The following is an 18976-nucleotide window of genomic DNA, read 5'->3' as shown; positions in this document are numbered from 1 at the left end:
CAATGTGTAAATGAACCGCATTTTCTGTATCCATTCTTCTCTTATGGGTCATCTGGGTTGTTTCCATCACAAGAGCCACAGATAATATAAAATATTTTGGTGTAACTAAACCAAACAAGTGAAAGGTCTGAATGATACGAACTTTAAGTCTCTCAAGAAAGAAATCAAAGAAAATTTCATGAAATGGAGAGATCTCCCATGCTCATGGATTGATTGCCAGAATTAACGTATGGACATCCTACCAAAGGAGATCTACAGATTCAATGCATTCCCCATCAAAATCCCATCACAGTTCTTCAAAGACATGGAAAGAGCAATTCTCAAATTCATCTGGAAAGGCAAAAAACAAAAACAATTCTTAACAATAAAAGAACAGCTGGGGGGTTGGGGATTTAGCTCAGTGGTAGAGCGCTTGCCTAGGAAGCGCAAGGCCCTGGGTTCAGTCCCCAGCTCCGAAAAAAAAGAACCAAAAAAAAAAAAAAAAAAAAAAAAACAGCTGGGGGAATCACCATCCCTGACCTCAAGCTCTACTCCAGAGCAATAATGATAAAATCTGCAAGGTGTTGTACAGAGACAGACAGGTTGATCAGTGGAATAGAATTGAAGACCCAGAAATAAAACCACCCATTTACACATACTTGATCTTTGACAAAGAAACCAAAAAATACAATGGAAAAAGAAAGCATCTTCAATTAATGGTGCTGCTCTAACTGGCTGTTTGCATATAGAAAAATGAAAACAGACCCATATTTGTCACCATGCATAAAGCTCAAGTTCAGGTGGATCACGGACCTCGACATAAAACTAGATACACTGACTCTAATAGAAGAGAAAGTGGTAAAGAGCCTTGGACTCATTGTCACAGACAGACATTTTCTAAATGGTACTCCATTGGCGCACACTATAAGAGCAAGAATTGATAAATGGGACCTCATGAAACTGGAAAGCCTCTGTAAGGCAAAGGACATAGTCAATATGACAAATCAGCTACAGACTGGGAAAAAATCTTCACTAACCCCACATCTGATAGAGGGCTAATATCCAAGATATATAAAGAACTCAAGAAGCTGACCACCAAAAAACCAAACAACCCAATCAAAAAATGGGGTATAGAACTAAACCTTGAACTCACAACAGAGGAATCTCAATGGCTGAGCAGCACCTAAAGAAATGTCCAAGTCCTTAGTGATCAAAGAGACGCCAATCAAAACGATAGCATCTTACACCAGCCAGAATGGCGAAGGTCACACCTCAGGTGACAGCACAGGTTAGCGAGGCTGTGGACAAAGAGGAACACTCCTCCATTGCTGGTGGGATTGCAAGCTGGTACAACTACTCTGGAAATAGGAAAGAGACCTAAATACCCAAAAATACCACTCTTTGGAATATGCCCAAAAGATGCCCCACCCTGCCACAGGGGCACACGTTCCCCTATGTTCATAGCGGCCTTATTTGTGTTAGCCAGAACCTGGGTTACTGAGAATCCTAGTCCTGGTGGTCTACAGATGCTTTGTAAGGGATCTTATCCTGTGCAACCTTTGTTTTTGTTTTGTTTTGTTTTGTTTTGTTTTGTTTTGTTTTGTTTTGTTTTGTTTCTTTTTTCCTAGATTTAAGTAATGCAAATCTGGTATTCTAGTATGGATTTTGTCTGGCACCTGACAGTGTAAAGCAAGAATTGTTAAGTGTGACACAAGACATGTATAATGTGTGCTGAAAACCACTGGCTTTCAACATAAGGGTGAATAAAAGTTATGCTGATAAATGGGTCACTCCAGGTATCAAACCCATTAATTACATTTAAAATAAAACAGTAATTTCACCAAAGAAAATTTCTACATTTTTCTTTCAACTTTCTGTTGAGTTTTCACTTTAAAACTTTTCCCTCCAGCAGCATTTGCACTGTATAAGGAGCGTAGGTGGAAGTTGATGTTAAGGAGAATGTCACTCTTAGTTGTAAGAATTCATGACTCTTCTTGAATGTATAGCCTTACTTTAGCCTTCCTTATAGGCATCACCTGCACCCATTGCAATTACCTCCTTTTTAATACAGTTTTGGGCCAAGGTAACTGTTAAAATTGTGGGAAATAATTGAAGTCTGTTGGAGATATATAATCAGACACTTCTGAGCAGCTGTTAACTAAAAAATACTTCTATAATTCAGTTCGATGTTGTATTTCTTCATCTGGAGCCTTTATGAGCATGTATTTTTTTTTTTTTTCTGTTTTTGGAGCCTTATTGGAATACCTTTAAAGGTTATCCCTACTTTGTAAAATCTAGGTCTAAAGTAAGTCTATAAGTAAGATTTGTGAACTGGCTGATTTCTTCACTGTATAAATGGAAAAAAAATTCTCATTTCTATAAACCACCTAGTGTGGTGAATCTGGTAGAATTGTACAGACTATGTACCTAATTTTAAAGTATTCTTTTACATTTAAAGGGGACTGCGAGAAATGACCTTGAAGTTACTGATTAGATAGATGCATTCCAAAAGGATTCCTTAGTTTTATTTTTAATGAAATGGTTATATGAGTATTTCAGTATGGTACCTTACACTAATTGATGTGCATAGCAGGAAGTGATCATTTCTTATAGGGTGGTAGGCAATCCAGCAGGCTGTGGGGTGCAGTGGTTCAACTGTGAAGAACCCTAATATATGACGTGTGCACTGGATGAAGTTATAAGAGTCTCTTCTGGATATAATGGAGAGGGGTTCAGTGGTAGACACTGTTAGAGCTAGCTTAGCTCTTCGTTGTACATGTGGTGTTGTGATAAGCACTGGACCATTGATACCTCATTCCTGCAGCTCGTACCTTTGAAGTCTGTAAATGATGGGTGCTGAGAAACAGTTAAGGAGAAGAGAGAGGCAGAGAACAGAAGTTCTCATTCCTGCCAGCATACAAATATCACATTAAGCAGAAAGAGAAGCCATTCATCTAGGAAATGTTATTTATTTTTTTTAGTATTATGTTCATCTGTAAGTACATTTGTCTGAAGAAAGAGTAGATTATAAAGTGCCACTGTCTTTCATGGTGGAGCTTTGAAAAACTTGAGTGATTATATGGGAAAATCAGAAGTTTTGTCTAACAAGTGTTTATAGTGACTTGATAATAATTTTCTATGTAAAACTGGATTTCTATAATAATGTAGATATTTTGAAGTGATTTATGTAGGAAAAAAGCTATTATATTATACTATGTCAGTGTTTTTTTTTAATATATTTCAGAATTATCCTTTTGATTTTTCAGTCTGTAGTGCTAGAATGCTTTTGTTTCAGCAGAAATAAGCATACCCTTTGGGTGCATAACTAGACAGTTAAAGTTGTGAGCAGAGTCTTGACCACAGTTGTAAGTTGCAGTTGTGTCACCATGCAGTTTGGTTAACACAGACTCTAAATCTTTGGCTGATTTTTTTCTCTCCTGATCCCCTCATTGATTTTCATAGTCCGTCTTCTGCTGCTGGAGAGAAGGCTCAGCAGTTACAGACACTTGCTATTCTTGACAGCACCTGGGTTTGGTCTCTACTGTCCACATGGCGGCTCCAGGGGGTCTAACATCTTCTGGTTTTAGGACACTTGTATACTTAGTGCACACACGTATTTTTCTTTAATGATTGGTAATATTTTGGGAGATGGTGGGGCCAATTTACTAATTGAACTGGGATGTAAATCATGTGGAATTGTATTCCCTCCATTCCCCAAATGGTTGTAGAATGGCAACTGCAGTCTTTTGCTTCTGTGTTTGCTTGTGCTCCAGTCATTTAAGAGAACATGTGCATGTGTGTCCTGAACAGAAGACAAGGCTTCAGGTCATCTTGAATTTTTTCTTTTTTCTAAGGCACTCACTTCTCTTTCTTTAGAACTGCTTTGTTAGTGTTCTCTCCAAGAGAGACATTAACATGTGGTAGAATGGGGGACAGCGGAGAACTAAAAATTAGGGTTTCAAGGTAGCATTTACTTTTCTGTTAGGGTTTTCTAGGATGTTTGAGGTATTCAATACCTCTAGGGTTTTCTGATTCCATTGTATTATTCTGGAAATGGCTGACTATCTTGCAAATGCTGAAATGGAGTTAGAGGGAAATTACGTGTGTGCCTGAAGCCAGGGAGCCAGTAAATGGCAGAACTGAAAGAAAGCCAGTCCCCCAGTTGCTTCTACTTCCTGTTTATATAGGTGCTTTTTCTTTCCTTCCTGCTTCTAGGTGTTCACTAGGCCAGTTGTTCCTAGCCATAATTACCTATATTTTGGTCTTGATAAGTGGCCATGAACAAAGTTAAATAACCTCAGACAGTATTTCTGCCAGTTTTTCTTAGGGAGGTGCAGCTTGTTCTTTCGTAAAACCTCGAAGAACAATAGGAACCTCTTCACCTTGGATAGCCTACTATATCCAGATTCATATGACATGGTCACGGCTTTTAACAAATAAACCATGGTTAGGCTCTGGAGAAGGAGAAAGTACTTTGTAGCTGTTCAAAGAAAAGTAAATGTAATGCAAAGCAAAGAAGCACAGTGCCCGTCACATGGCTTTGTGTGTCTGTATAACTCGTTTAAGGAGCCTCTCTTGCCTCAGTGTAGTAGGTCAATACACTGTTTTTTACTGTCTCTACCTACTGCCCTCCTTTCCTTGCTGAGGTCTCTAGGTCAGCTCCTTCCTTCTCTACATCAAAGGAAGCACCACTCTGGTAGCCACTGTTTTGTTTCACGTAAAGTAGTTTGTGGGGTTTTTATTTATTTTTTAACACAGGAGGAGGGGAAATTTCAAGCCCAAGTACCTTTTCTATGCATTGAGTATTTCAAACAACCAAGTTTCAAGGAGAACTCTTTATACAATTGATATTGCCCACATTGGAATTTGTAATAAACCCAAATAAACCCAGTAGTATTATGGAGTCACACTAAAGTGTAGAATCACCAAAATATTAAAGTACAACAGAACTCTCACCCTAATGATATGATACATGTGATTTTTTTTCTGAGATAATGAAATGACAGTAATTTTCTTAAGGGTGTCACTGTGGCTTAACATCTGACTTCATGGAATTGCAGATGGATGAGTCTTGGATGCTTTCTCAGTGTTTAGTCATTCCCAGATCTCTGAAAGTACTTGGCCTTACTCACTGACCTGCATTCTCATACCCTTTGTTGTTTATAGATATGCACAGTCCCTCCCTCCCTCATTCCCTCCCTCCCTCCCTGTCACTCACTCACTCACTCACTCACTCACTCACTCACTCACTCACTCACTCACTCACTCACTCACTCACTGGCATTGAGAGAAGTAGTAGTTACCACTGAAGAGGCCAAAGCATGGAGAATGTACGTGGCCCAGTTCTTAATCTCTTCAGCTCAACCCTGCTTCCCCTGTGCTGTTTTAGATACCATGTATACTTCTGGTCTTTTTACTCTATAGCTTTTTTTCTCTTGTACTATTGCTTAGTGCCTTTAGTGCTTCAAAGCCAGTCCAACCTTTGAGGACACTTTACAGTTCTCTAGTGGTGTTGGTCTGAGAGATAGATAGGTCTTTCTTAAGGCTTCCCAAGGCCTGTGTCTAATTCCAGCCCAGTGAAGATAGACTTAAAATCTGAGGCTCCCTTTAGTAGGAGAAATGGCAGTTGCTGTGACTACATGGTCACTGGAGAACAAAAGCTTAAGGAATTTTTATATACTTTGTAGTTTAAATACATTGACTTTGAGGAGTGTACCATAGCACACAGTTGAACATTTTGGGGGACATTTGATCTGAAGAAGTCACAGGGCAATAGCATCAGTTCCTACCTTCTCCATTATAACAGCTCGGATTCGTCGCTTAGAGTCCTAATGACGATTCCACGTTGTTTAATGAGGCAATTAGTGTTTTATTGAAAATAAATGGTTGAATACTAAATACGTTTAGTTTGCAGTGAACAGGGTCTTAACAATTGTTTCCTTGAGTGGCTAGGAGGTGGAACTAATGACACATGAAGGAGTCTGTCAGAGGACTAGAGATGAGTGAGTGCTACTGCCATTTCTATGCCGTGTTTCAAAGCAAAGGGTTAATAGTAGTTCAGATAACTACCACAGTTTTTATGATAATTTTAATTAACTACTAAATAAAAATGAATTTTAAAACTCTGAAAATGGGGGCTGGAGAAATGATTCCGTGGTTAAGAGCTCTTGCAGAATACCAAGTTTTATCCCCAACACCTACATGGTGGCTTACAACCATCTAACTCTCCAACCCACAGTATCTTATGTTCTCTTCTGGCCTCTGGCAAGCACCAAACGTGCACACAGTGCACAAACATATACAGACAAAACTATGCACATAAACATTTAAAAACTTAAAGCATGCCTTGAATTGCTTTTGCTTGTCTTATATAGGTTTTATTTTTCAATGGTACGCATTGAGTTCTTTTCTTCAGGTAGATCTTTGTTTTGTCAAATATGTGCCATATTACTGAAGCCATGAGCTTGACCTAATCTCTGGCATATATCTTTTCTGCCTCCCTAACAAGCACACATGCACATGCAGATACACACAGTACAGTCGTGCATAAATTTTACCTGACCATAACTTTTACTGAGAGATGAGATCTATGATTAGGTTGAATAGAATTCTCTCTTTAAAGTGCTAGTTGTACTTAGAAAGTTCTTAAGCAACTTTCAGGTTTTTACCAGCTGCAGGAAGCTGGCTTTGAAGGAAGAGTGTGACAGTCTAGGTGAAGCTGTATTGGGTTCTCAGGGTTAAGTGTTTTAGGCAAATAGCTCCTTAGAGAGAGTCCTAGCTTAGAGCCCTGTGAGGTAGCCAGAGGGAAAAATAGGGGGTGTGTTCTTAGAAATTAAATTGAGAAAAATATCAGTAAACTAACGCCTAACTTTTCTTGAATTTTTAAGAATTCTGCTTGGTTTGCCAAAATTGCCCTGAATTTGTTTAGAAGTACCTGATTTATAATTGAAATGTATACAAAGAGCCAGTAATAAATAAAAATGAGCTGCTAGGCCATCAAAATTATTTGTTTTAGAAAAAAAAAAGACTAGCTTTTTAGTTAGATCATAATAATAAGTGGGAACATAACAAATTGAAGGTTTTTTTTGAAGCATTTTTTATTTCATAGGTAGTAATATGCAAGGCTTCTTAGAGTAGGGCTTTTTTTAAATCATGGAATCTAAAGACAAACAAGCCGCTGTTTGCTTAAAAACAAGGTGAAGTGTTTACATCTTGACTTTGTTGGTTCACTTGAGTGTGTCATCTGGCTGTAGGATACATGTGTCTGCCGTGTAGTCACTGATGCATGCAGAACTTAGCAGAGGGTCATGCTCGCCCAGTGGGCCCTCTTTCTGAGGGCATTTCTAACTGTGACAGTGTGAGGCCAGTGGAAAAAGCTAGAAGGGATAAGATGTCAACTGTTATAAAGGCAGTAAGATTCTATTTTAGGAAAGAAAGGGACATTTGGGTTCTAATAAAAAGTGCAGCCATTTAAAAGTATTCTAAAAGATAGTTTGTGAATGTACAATAATGATTATTGGTATTGTAAACAGAGTAATCTGTTAACGTCTGTGATCTTTAATTCTATAATTCTTTGGCTTCAAATACTTTGTAAAAATATTAATATTTGTTTCTCTTGTCTTGATACCAGATATTTTAAAATGTTATTATTTTTAGTGACTTAAACCTGTGGCATGGATGACAATCAGACTAGTATAAATCATTTGTCATAGCCTGTTAGTTCATAGAGTGTTCATGTCTGTTTTGGGATAAAGTTATCTAAAGTGATCTAAGTATCACTGCATTACCAACATGAGCAGAAATTGTCCTCCCCAGGTTCATTTGGCCTCCAGTTGTTCATGAAAATCTTTCAGTGCTTATTTCGTGTTATCCAGTATTCTGACTAAGGTCGTTTTCACATCACCATAAGTCAGGGTTGCATGTAGATATGACAGTTTACCACTGAGTGAACATACACATGTATCTCCGTTAAACTCCAGAAGTAACAGGATACAATAGCCATCAAACTGGATCATTATAGATGAAATACTTTTTCATTCAAGATAGTAGTGAAAACATGTCTACTATTGTAATAACAAAGTTTGGACCTCGGAGAAAGTGAAAGTCACTCCTGAGTGATTCCAGCAGATTGTAAAGCTGCAGCTCTCAGTGGAAAGCACAAGGATAGCTAACGGGTCTGATTAGTGTCTGATAGAATGCTTGAGAGTAATGGTTCCAAAGGTTGGTAGTGCATGAGGCATGAGAGTGTTAATCACAAAAGTAACCCATCTCAGGTCCACCAGTGATAGTTTTGTTGGACTGATTATGAAGATGTCTTTACTGTAGAGAATGATATTTGCAAATATTAGATGCAGATATTAGATACTTGGTAAGAAGACTGTGTTCTTTCCTTGAATACACTGATGGAGTAAGATAGCATGAAGCTGACAGATACGGAGTCATCCTGGGTTGTGTTAACAGATTTTTTTTTTCAAGTAGAAAACATTTATTATTTTCAACATTGTGTTAATGACTGTGGATAGAGTCATTTTGGATATTTCGGATAGAGCCAGGTCTGGAGAATCATACCCTAATTAGATGATGCATTAAAAACTATTTAAAGCGAATGTCCATTTTTTTGCTTTATTACTTTTCCTGTCTACTCTTTTTAATTTCAATGTCTATGCTTGCCTTAATACCATATTACATTCTTTTTTTTTATTTTATTTTATTTTTTTTTTATTAACTTGAGTATTTCTTATATACATTTCAAGTGTTATTCCCTTTCCCGGTTTCCGGACAAACATCACCCTCCCCCCTCCCCTTCCTTGTGGGTGTTCCCCTCCCAAACCTCCCCCCATTGCCACCCTCCCCGCATAGTCTAGTTCACTGGGGGTTCAGTCTTAGCAGGACCCAGGGCTTCCCCTTCCACTGGTGCTCTTACTAGGATATTCATTGCTACCTATGGGGACAGAGTCCAGGGTCAGTCCATGTATAGTCTTTAGGTAGTGGCTTAGTCCCTGGAAGCTCTGGTTGCTTGACATTGTTGTACTTTTGGGGTCTCGAGCACCTTCAAGCTCTTCCAGTTCTTTCTCTGATTCCTTCAACGGGGGACCTATTCTCAGTTCAGTGGTTTGCTGCTGGCATTCGCCTCTGTATTTGCTGTATTCTGGCTGTGTCTCTCAGGAGCGATCTACATCCGGCTCCTGTCGGCCTGCACTTCTTTGCTTCATCCATCTTGTCTAATTGGGTGGCTGTATATGTATGGGCCACCTGTGGGGCAGGCTCTGAATGGGTGTTCCTTCAGTCTCTGTTTTAATCTTTGCCTCTCGCTTCCCTGCCAAGGGTATTCTTTTTCCTCATTTAAAGAAGGAGTGAAGCATTCACATTTTGATCATCCGTCTTGAGTTTCCTTTGTTCTAGGGATCTAGGGTAATTCAAGCATTTGGGCTAATAGCCACTTATCAATGAGTGCATACCATGTATGTCTTTCTGTGAGTGGGTTAGCTCACTCAGGATGATATTTTCCAGTTCCAACCATTTGCCTACGAATTTCATAAACTCGTTGTTTTTGATAGCTGAGTAATATTCCATTGTGTAGATGTACCACATTTTCTGTATCCATTCCTCTGTTGAAGGGCATCTGGGTTCTTTCCAGTTTCTGGCTATTATAAATAAGGCTGCGATGAACAAAGTGGAGCACGTGTCTCTTTTATATGTTGAGGCATCTTTTGGGTATATGCCCAAGAGAGGTATGGCTGGATCCTCAGGCAGTTCAATGTCCAATTTTCTGAGGAACCTCCAGACTGATTTCCAGAATGGTTTTACCAGTCTGCAATCCCACCAACAATGGAGGAGTGTTCCTCTTTCTCCACATCCTCGCCAGCATCTGCTGTCACCTGAGTTTTTGATCTTAGCCATTCTCACTGGTGTGAGGTGAAATCTCAGGGTTGTTTTGATTTGCATTTCCCTTATGACTAAAGATGTTGAACATTTCTTTAGGTGTTTCTCAGCCATTTGGCATTCCTCAGCTGTGAATTCTTTGTTTAGCTCTGAACCCCATTTTTTAATAGGGTTATTTGTTTCCCTGCGGTCTAACTTCTTGAGTTCTTTGTATATTTTGGATATAAGGCCTCTATCTGTTATAGGATTGGTAAAGATCTTTTCCCAATCTGTTGGTTGCCGTTTTGTCCTAACCACAGTGTCCTTTGCCTTACAGAAGCTTTGCAGTTTTATGAGATCCCATTTGTCGATTCTTGATCTTAGAGCATAAGCCATTGGTGTTTTGTTCAGGAAATTTTTTCCAGTGCCCATGTGTTCCAGATGCTTCCCTAGTTTTTCTTCTATTAGTTTGAGTGTGTCTGGTTTGATGTGGAGGTCCTTGATCCACTTGGACTGTGTTAACAGATTTTGACCCTTGTAAATTACATTTTAAGTTTTATTGTAAAATCTAAACAAATGCTGTCCTACTCAAGAAAATCAAGTTGTCTTTTCATAGTATTTTAATTTGGTTTTTAACAAATTTTGTTGAAAGTTTGTTTTCAAGTGGGGAGATTAGGACTGTAGTGTCTAGCAAAGAAAATAATGTATGAGTTTTAATGAAGATTGCTGCCTCTGTTCAGTTAGACAAAACTTTGTCAATTTAGGTTGTGGTTCTAGATAGAGTGTAAAAAATGGGGAAACAGCATTATATGTTTAGTTAGAATGACAACTGATTGCTTTGAACCTTTATTTTCAGAATATTTGCATTAATGCAAGCAAGAGATTCACATAGTAGTCCTATGCTCACCAGCTACAATTGTAACATTTCAGCAAATGAAGGGCATGCCTATAATGCCGATGGACTCTGCCTTGTTATCTCCCTGTATGTGAGATCTTGAAACGGGACCCCTCTTCCTGGCTGTTCTGATCTTGTTCTAGGAGCTCACACACCGTAAGAGCTGGCTAGCTGCATAGGCATCTGGTAAGCGTCTAAGCGGAATGTGATTCTTTATCTTGACGGAGGGATAGAGAAGCTGAATGCTAATTAGTGTCAAGTTAGATTGCATGAAGACAGTAGTACCTTTGGCTCTTCCTAGAAATTTGTTGCAAGCCTTAAAAAGATGTCTTTGATTAATCGAGAGAATGTGGTGGCAAGTACTGTTGGTGGAAGACCATGCTGAGAGTGATCCAAGGACTTCCTATCTGTGCGGTCTGTCTGTTCGGAGTAGACTAATAGGTTGGTAGCTTTGTTTACTTTTCTTGAAATTAATACGGCACTTTCTAAGTAGGAGAGGGCCAAAGAGAAGAAATACCCCAAAGGGCCACATGAATAAGTGGTCACCCCTCCTGTTTCCATGCCAGAGAAGTCTAGAACCTTGAAGGTAATTATAGCAGTTCACTTGGAGTTTGCAGCTTGTGCTTTCCTGATGGAATTTGATAGGAAAGGAGTCGTACTTATGCTCTCACTCTTCAAAACTGAGGGTGTGACTTCTTCTATAAGTTTCCAGTCCAGAAATGCAAGTTCCTGACAGCTGAGAACCTCTCTAGAGCTGTCAGACAGTAAAGTTTCTCAGCACTGCATTAGCCTGTGGTGTGACAATATGTAAATTTTTTTGGTGATTTGACTTTGTAGTGATCTGAATACTGCACAATGTAAAGGAACTCAGATAGCATTTTCAGGAATAGCCCCCAAGTAAGCTTTTTCTTGCAGGTAAATAGCTGCTTTGGCGGATAGCTTAGAGCAATGAACATGTCTCCATGGAATGCCCTCAGCTGTCACCAAGCTACAACTTGATCTCAGCAGCTGTTAGGATGAAGGACCACAGGGGCAGCTTGGAGAGCTCACATTGCTGTACTGCAGAAATCGTAGGTTGAGGTTCCGTCATTTCACAAAGTCTCAGTGAGCCTTGATTGTCTGAGGAAAATAGTCTGCTTGAGCAATTCGGTTTTTGTTAAATTAATCTGGTATGGAACAGACTAGTACTTTTTTTTTTTTTTTTGGTTCTTTTTTTTTTTTTTTTGGAGCTGGGGACCGAACCCAGGGCCTTGCGCTTCCTAGGCAAGCGCTCTACCACTGAGCCAAATCCCCAACCCCCAGACTAGTACTTTTAAGAGTTGAAGTATTACCTGTCTTTACATTATATTGAGTGTTCTCTGTGTGCTAATCCCTGTGGTCCGGAGTGTCAGAAGATGTTACCACCACTGGGATTTCTCACTTTGTACAAAATAAGTAGAATGTGTGTAATGTGTAGAAGTACACAATTTTAATCCCAGCACTCGGGAGGTCGAGGCAGATAGAGCTCTCTGAGTTCAAGGCCAGCTTGGTTTACATAGCCTGATCTGGGTCATCCTGGGCTACATAGTGGAATCCTTTCTTAAGAAGAAAAAAAAATGATACAGTCCACAATTTATGTTCTGGTGCATTTTCTTTATGACCACACCATTTTCACCTTTTGACCTTCTTTGGTTCTTCTAGTTAAGGAAGAGATAACATTACTTGTCATATGAAGTAAAAGGAGATAAAGGAAATAATAAATGTTAAGTTAGCTGGGCCGGGAGTGGGATGTTGCAGATCTTAGCACAGTACTTTCCTGAGACTTCCATTTTTCCCATCCTAAAGTTTTAGAGTCTTAGGCTTCAGTTCTACCAGTGATTCCCTATTTCTCTGTCAGTTGCTCCTCACCACAGGTATTGGCCTTTGCACATTGACAATGGCTTTACTTTCATCAACCAAAGAGGTTCACCTTTGACCTCTGCAACTTCAGATAAATTGCTTGGTAGTAGGTATTGGTTTATTTGTATTATTTCCATATCTTTTAGTGTAAGCCTGTAATATTGTGATGTTTAGTAAATTATATGGCACTTCGTGAGTGGCTGTCCCTAACCTTTAAAACAAGAGTATAATAGAGAAACATCTTGTCTGCTAGCGCGTTTGCACTCGCTCGCGTGCTCCCCCCCCCACACTAACTAATCAATTGACTGGTGAAATATATGTATTGAGACCTGAAATAATCCTCTACCTTCTCAGTAGAGATAAAGGCTTCAGTTAGGGACTTAAAATTTTAAAACTATTTTAACCTATAAGTAACTTTTATACATTTTTGAAAGCATGATTATTCTGGTAACAAGTGATCATTTAATGCTATTGACATTAAAGTTATTCCAAGATATTAAATTTAACATTCTATCAGGAGTTTGTCGTTGGAGAAGTGATTGTGAATAACAGCCATCCCAAGTTGTGCCACCTGGAGAAAAGACTGTATATAGTGACCAAGGTTTCTGCTCTGTTTTCACAGTTAACATTTTTAATTAGAAGCATGGTAGGATGGGTGGTATGGCAAGGGTTAATATTTGTAAGTACTTTTAGAGACCATTAATTCTCTAAATGTTGTCTGTAACTTGATAAAATGCCAGTGTTCTAATCTCCTAATTTTTTTCAAATAGCAATATTGGTTTCAGAATGTAGTTTGGTTGACTTTCAGCTGTTTATATCTTTGGTACCTGGCCTAATAGCTTTTTAAAAGAAGGCACTGATAGCTATTTCAAATAAATGGGTATGTTATAGCTTTTTCTTACCAAACTCAGGATTGCAAATGAGTTGTTTTTTTTAAGATTGATTTTGTTGTTACTGTTCTTAATGTAAAAAGGAAAGAAATTGGAAATGAACATGATTAACCTTTTTTTGCTCTGTTTATTTTGTTATTTGACAATAATTATAAAATAGCATCAGATTCAATGTCTGATTGAACTTTGATTTAGGCTAACAGTACTTTGCACTTTTATTTTTAAATCTTGAAAAACCAAACTAACCAACCCCCCCCCCAAATTGATTTTTATTTTATGTGTATGGAGTTTTGCTGTATGTATGTATGTGTACCTCATGCATGCAGTGCCCATAGAGGCCAGAAGAGGGTATTGGGTCCTCTGAAACTGGAGTTACGATGCCATGTGTATAGAAGCTGGGCCCTCTGCAAAAGCAGCTAGTGCTTTTGCTACTGGGTCTTCTCTCCTGTTCTATACTTCGAAATTTTAATTTTTTTGGAGATCTATTATCTTCATTAGACAAGTAATGTTTTACTCCTTAACAAAGTTGAGAATGGCGTTGATAGCTGATGATGTGACACCACTGATACCCAGCAGTTGTAATAGATCCCATTAATCGCTGGTGTAGAGCTATGTGAGCAAAGGAAACCTGAGTGTAATTATGGAAATACCAGCTTCTGTGGAAGGTAAAACAAAACAAAAAAACACCACGACCACCACAAAACAACAAGAAAACCTTCTGTCTATGTTTTCAAAGGTTTCAGCATTAAAATTGATGATCTAGTGGGTTTTGGTGGTACAAATTTGACAGTTATTGTGACAGTCTCAGTAGCACTGACAATATTGGCACGTTGGTTCTCATCTATTTCAGCTATGGAAGTTACCTTGACAACAGTCAGAACCTGTTGGAAATGAAGATTTATTGGCAGACACGGAGTTTGGGAAAAATTATTTTAAGGCACAATATTCTAGCAGGATCTTAGAAAATGCTATTTTACCTACATGCAACTTTTGCTTCACTGTTTTACAGTCCTGTATTTGAAATGGGTTAATAAGCATAATCTGTTATTTTAAAAAATAGATCAAGTTTGATGGATTCCTAGCAGATACATTCTGACCCAGAAGAAATGTAGTATGTATGTTGGGATTCTGAGGTAACAAGCTTGTCACATAGCACAGGAAGGATGAGTGGTGTAGATGAGAGGATTAGAAAGGTAAAGCTCATGTGTTATAAATCTATTCAGTTCCCAGACTACCATTTACATAGTATCTTCCTGCTATGGTTCTACTCAGACTGTTTCCATTAACTTCTCCATTTAAATTTTCTGTTATATTTATTTATTTTTATATGCATGCTTCTACATGCTTCTCCCCAAGAAATAAATAAATGTTAAAATAAAAACTAGAAACACTTGTATAATGTCAAAAATGACTTTATAGATCACAAACACAAGAAAACTTGCTGATATTGTTACAGATATATTAAAGTACTTCAAATTTAAGAAGATGCTGCATTTAAATACTCCATCTACAAAATATAGTGGGAGTATTGAAATTTTCTTGGTGAATTTGAGTCTTTTAATTTTTTGCTAGTGAGTCTTAACAAAGCTTATGAGGTATTCACTACAATGATGAATTTAATTTGACTTTTCAGTGTTTGGGAAGAGGTTACTTGGTCAGGATTTATTTTGGCATGAGAAAGGCCAACTCTAATGTTGATCATTACTGTACCTTGTTGCCTTCTGTTCTTTTTAAGCACAAACACAGCCCAGTCCCTTGGCAGTGACATATAATGAACATCAATAACAACCCTTGTAAATGTTAAGTAAAAGAACAAATTGAAGCAGTGATTCATTAGGATATTTTTTTTTTTTTGGTCTGAGCCAATTAACTCCTGTTCTTGTTGGTGCATGTTGGAGAATCATTGTCTGTCTCTTGAGCAAGAAAGGTTGTGTTAGGGATTGTGTGGAGAGGGGCTTCTTTCTTGTAACAGGGATTTTAGGTATAGGATATGTACTTGTTTTAAATTGCTCTTTTAAAGTTTTAGAAATGATATCTGCCCAGTTTTATCAAACTTGAGATGATGGTATTAACCTTAGTTTACATAGCACAATTATAGAAAAGCTGAACTTTGACTTTGCAGAGAAATTGTTGTGATTGATTTTTGTTTTACCAATATACAGTGATGGATGTTGGTGTCACTTCTCGGTATTGTCTGTTTGGACTATGTCACTCAACTAATCATCCCACCTTTAACAGCTTTGCCAGGCTGACAGCTACACAGCCAATATGGTTGTAGGTTTTTGTGACTATTGCATTTCCTATTTATTTTCGTTTTTCTTCTCTTGTGTAATGGGTACAAAAGAATTCTGTATAGCTGAAGTGTTGCTTGCTCTGTAGAAGTAAATTTTAATGCTTCTACACTTGCCACAACTTGAACTTACATTCTTGTATATGCATTAATACTTACTTGAAAATATTTTATCTATCTTCAAGGTATGCTTAAAAAGAAAGTGTGCAATTTTTCAAAACTAACCTCCACTTTCTCCTTTTTAGAGGAGCTGTGACTCTTACCTGCTTTTTCAGAGTCACTCAGTTGTGGCACTGAGCACTGTCATGGATTATTTACATTTCCTTTTAATGAGGGCTCTTTATTTCATTATAGTTTTGCAGGTTTTGTTTTAAATATTCTATATGATAGACGAATATCTATTTCTAAAACTCCATGGTCAAGTATAATTGTAAACTAGCTAGTAAAAGTAAGTTTCTTGTTTTATCCTTATATTATTTGCACATAAAGTCAGAAATAGCTATTTTTCTTTTTTCAACTTTACCTAACAGGTAGATACTACATACTTTGGATTTTTGATACTGTAGAGAATGGGCTGGGTATTGGGATTTTTCACCTTGAAAGTTCTATTTAAATTTAATCCAGTCCTCTTCTGCTTTCTTATGATCCTTTCTATCTCTTGGGAAAAAATCGGCCAGTGTTTGCATTACTACTTGAAATTTGTTTTCTGTCCCCTGCCCCACTTCCTTCCATCCTTTATTCTAGCTTTGTTTGTTGAGTAAATACAGTCTACTCACACCTCTGATTCTTCTTACTCTTATCATAGACCTGGGTCTTAATACTGACGTGTGTATAACTACCTACTGAGTTTGTATTGTTTTATGCTCACATCATTTTCCAACTTTTTCTTTCATTAAAATGCCCTTCACATATCTTGATAATTCCATCTGTTATCAGTGCTTATTATTGCTCTACTTGCTAGACTTGTTAGCTACTTGAAAAACTATTAATAATGAAAGCTGGGGGCTGGAGAGATGACTCAGCAGTTAAGAGCGCTGACTGCTCTTCCAGAGGTCCTGAGTTCCCAGCAACCACATGGTGGCTCACAACCATCTGTGATGGGGTCCGATGCCCTCTTCTGGTGTCTGAATGTCTGAAGACAGCTGCAGAGTACTCATTTAAATAAAAATAAACTAAATCTTTAAAAAAATAAATGAAAACCACGATGACTTTGTCAAGCTAGTTTAAAATTAATCTACCTTTTGCAAGAAGGGAAGCCCAGATTTCCATCTTGAATTCAATGCTACTGTTTCTGTGTCCTTGGCTTTCTATTCATGTTACAATAGTTCTCCAGCTTTGTTTTCTGTGGTTTCAGTTATCCACAGCCAACTATAGCTTAAAAAATACAGAGAAAGTAACAGAATTTACAATCCACATGTTTTCAATTTCATGCCTTTCTGAGTGACATAATACCATCTCTCACCAGGATGTCAGTTTTGTCCAGTGTGTTCATGCTGCGCAAGCTACTTGCGCATTTACTAAGTAGCCATCTTGGCTAACATGTCAGTTATTGTGGTTTTGTTGTGATCATAGTGCTCATGTAGGCTAATGTTGCATTATTGTGCAGTGTCATTCACATGATTCATTGCCCCATACAGACATTGTACAATTGCATATAATTCATAAGGAGGGAAGTATAAAAACAAAATCATTTGAGAATGTGAGAAAGAGCATATTCACATAACTTAATATATTGTTATATTATCCATTAACCTGTTATTGACCAAGAAGTGACTGTGCCTAATGTATAAGTTAAACTTTATCACAGGTAGGTGGGTAAGTTTAGGAAAATAACAGGTTTATATAGGTTAAGCATAGCTAATCTGGAAAATCCAGAAATGTTTCAAAATGTGAAATATATCTTGAGTGAAAACATGATAGTACAATAGAACATTTTGTATGAGACTTCATCTGGTGATCATAATCAGAACATATACCATTCAGGGCATTTTTTTCAGATTATCTTGTGTGTTCATAAGGGCTATATGATTCCATCAATGGATTTCATGTTTATGCTTGTATTCTAGCACTAAAACATTCTCTATTTATAGTAAATGATACAAAAATTCATAAGCTAATCTTAAAGTCTGAATCATTCTTGATTCCAGACATTTTGGATACTCAGTCTGAACAGAGTTTCTTAGTTTTATAGTTTCAGGTATCCTGAAACATACCCTCCAATTGGGTATCGCTACTGTGTACTCAGATCTGCTATGGTGTAGGTTTGCTTTAGGTAGCAGATTTCCTGTTCCCCAACCCTAGACTTTATTCACAATCTGTTGTACACTGGCTAGTTAATAGTTGTTTGTTAAGTTGTAGGTAAATTTTATGACCCCTGCCTTTCATACAATCAGAGGACTTAAAACTGCATGAGTTTTGATTTGTGACTACATCTGTTCATTATTTCTGTTCATTAGTTAATTAGTAATATAATTGTATCATGTATATTATTGTGCCCCATTCTAACTAATTCCAAGACACAGGAGTGGGAAACTGACCCTTTCCTTGAGCCACCCAAGTAGATGTTAGATAGTTTATCGGGCAGAAGAGCTGTTGGAAGAGTGTGTTTAGTAATTGGCCTCAGCAAATACTCATGGCTCTGCTTTATAGACAGGCTGATACCTAAAGATGATCTTGGCGCAAGGCCCTGGGTTCGGTCCCCGGCTCCCAAAAAAAAAAAAAAAAAAAAAAAAAAAAGATGATCTTGAACAGTTTTGTGCACTTCACTTTTGAAACCACAAACAATGGTAAAGTTCTTGAAACATAGGCTGTAGGTGCTGTGCAGGCCGGAAGATGACATCTACTATTGAGGTACTCAGAAATCTGTGCAACTTCAAGACAGATTCTTTGACTTCATTGGTTGGTAAAACTAGGCTTTGTCATAAAGAGTATTATTTCTTGTAGCTGAATACAAATTAATTACATTCTGAATTAGAACTTAATAAAGTCATTTATAATTTTCACAATATTACAGTATCACAAAAGTATTTCAGATAACTAAATATGAATTAGTTATATTTTGAAATAGAACTTAGTAATTACTGTTCATTCAGTCTTTTCTGTGGTTTGAATGCTATTGTTTGTCTCCTCTAAGAGTCATGTTGAAACTTAATCCTCAGTGCTTAATTCTATGAAGAACAGCCT

The 18976-nt window shown here is 37.7% G+C and overlaps 1 protein-coding gene across 39 annotated transcripts in view; it reads left to right on the top strand.

Moving 5' to 3' along the window:
• Tcf12 (transcription factor 12) overlaps positions 1 to 18976 on the top strand; it is a 307523-nt gene that overhangs the window by 138691 nt on the left and 149856 nt on the right.

The sequence above is a fragment of the Rattus norvegicus genome, chromosome 8 (assembly GCF_021556685.1).
Source record: "Rattus norvegicus strain SHRSP/BbbUtx chromosome 8, alternate assembly SHRSP_T2T, whole genome shotgun sequence".
In the NCBI taxonomy this organism is placed as follows: Eukaryota; Metazoa; Chordata; class Mammalia; order Rodentia; family Muridae; genus Rattus; species Rattus norvegicus.
Note: the sequence above shows the minus strand (reverse complement) of the source record. Positions and strands in the feature narration are given on the sequence as shown.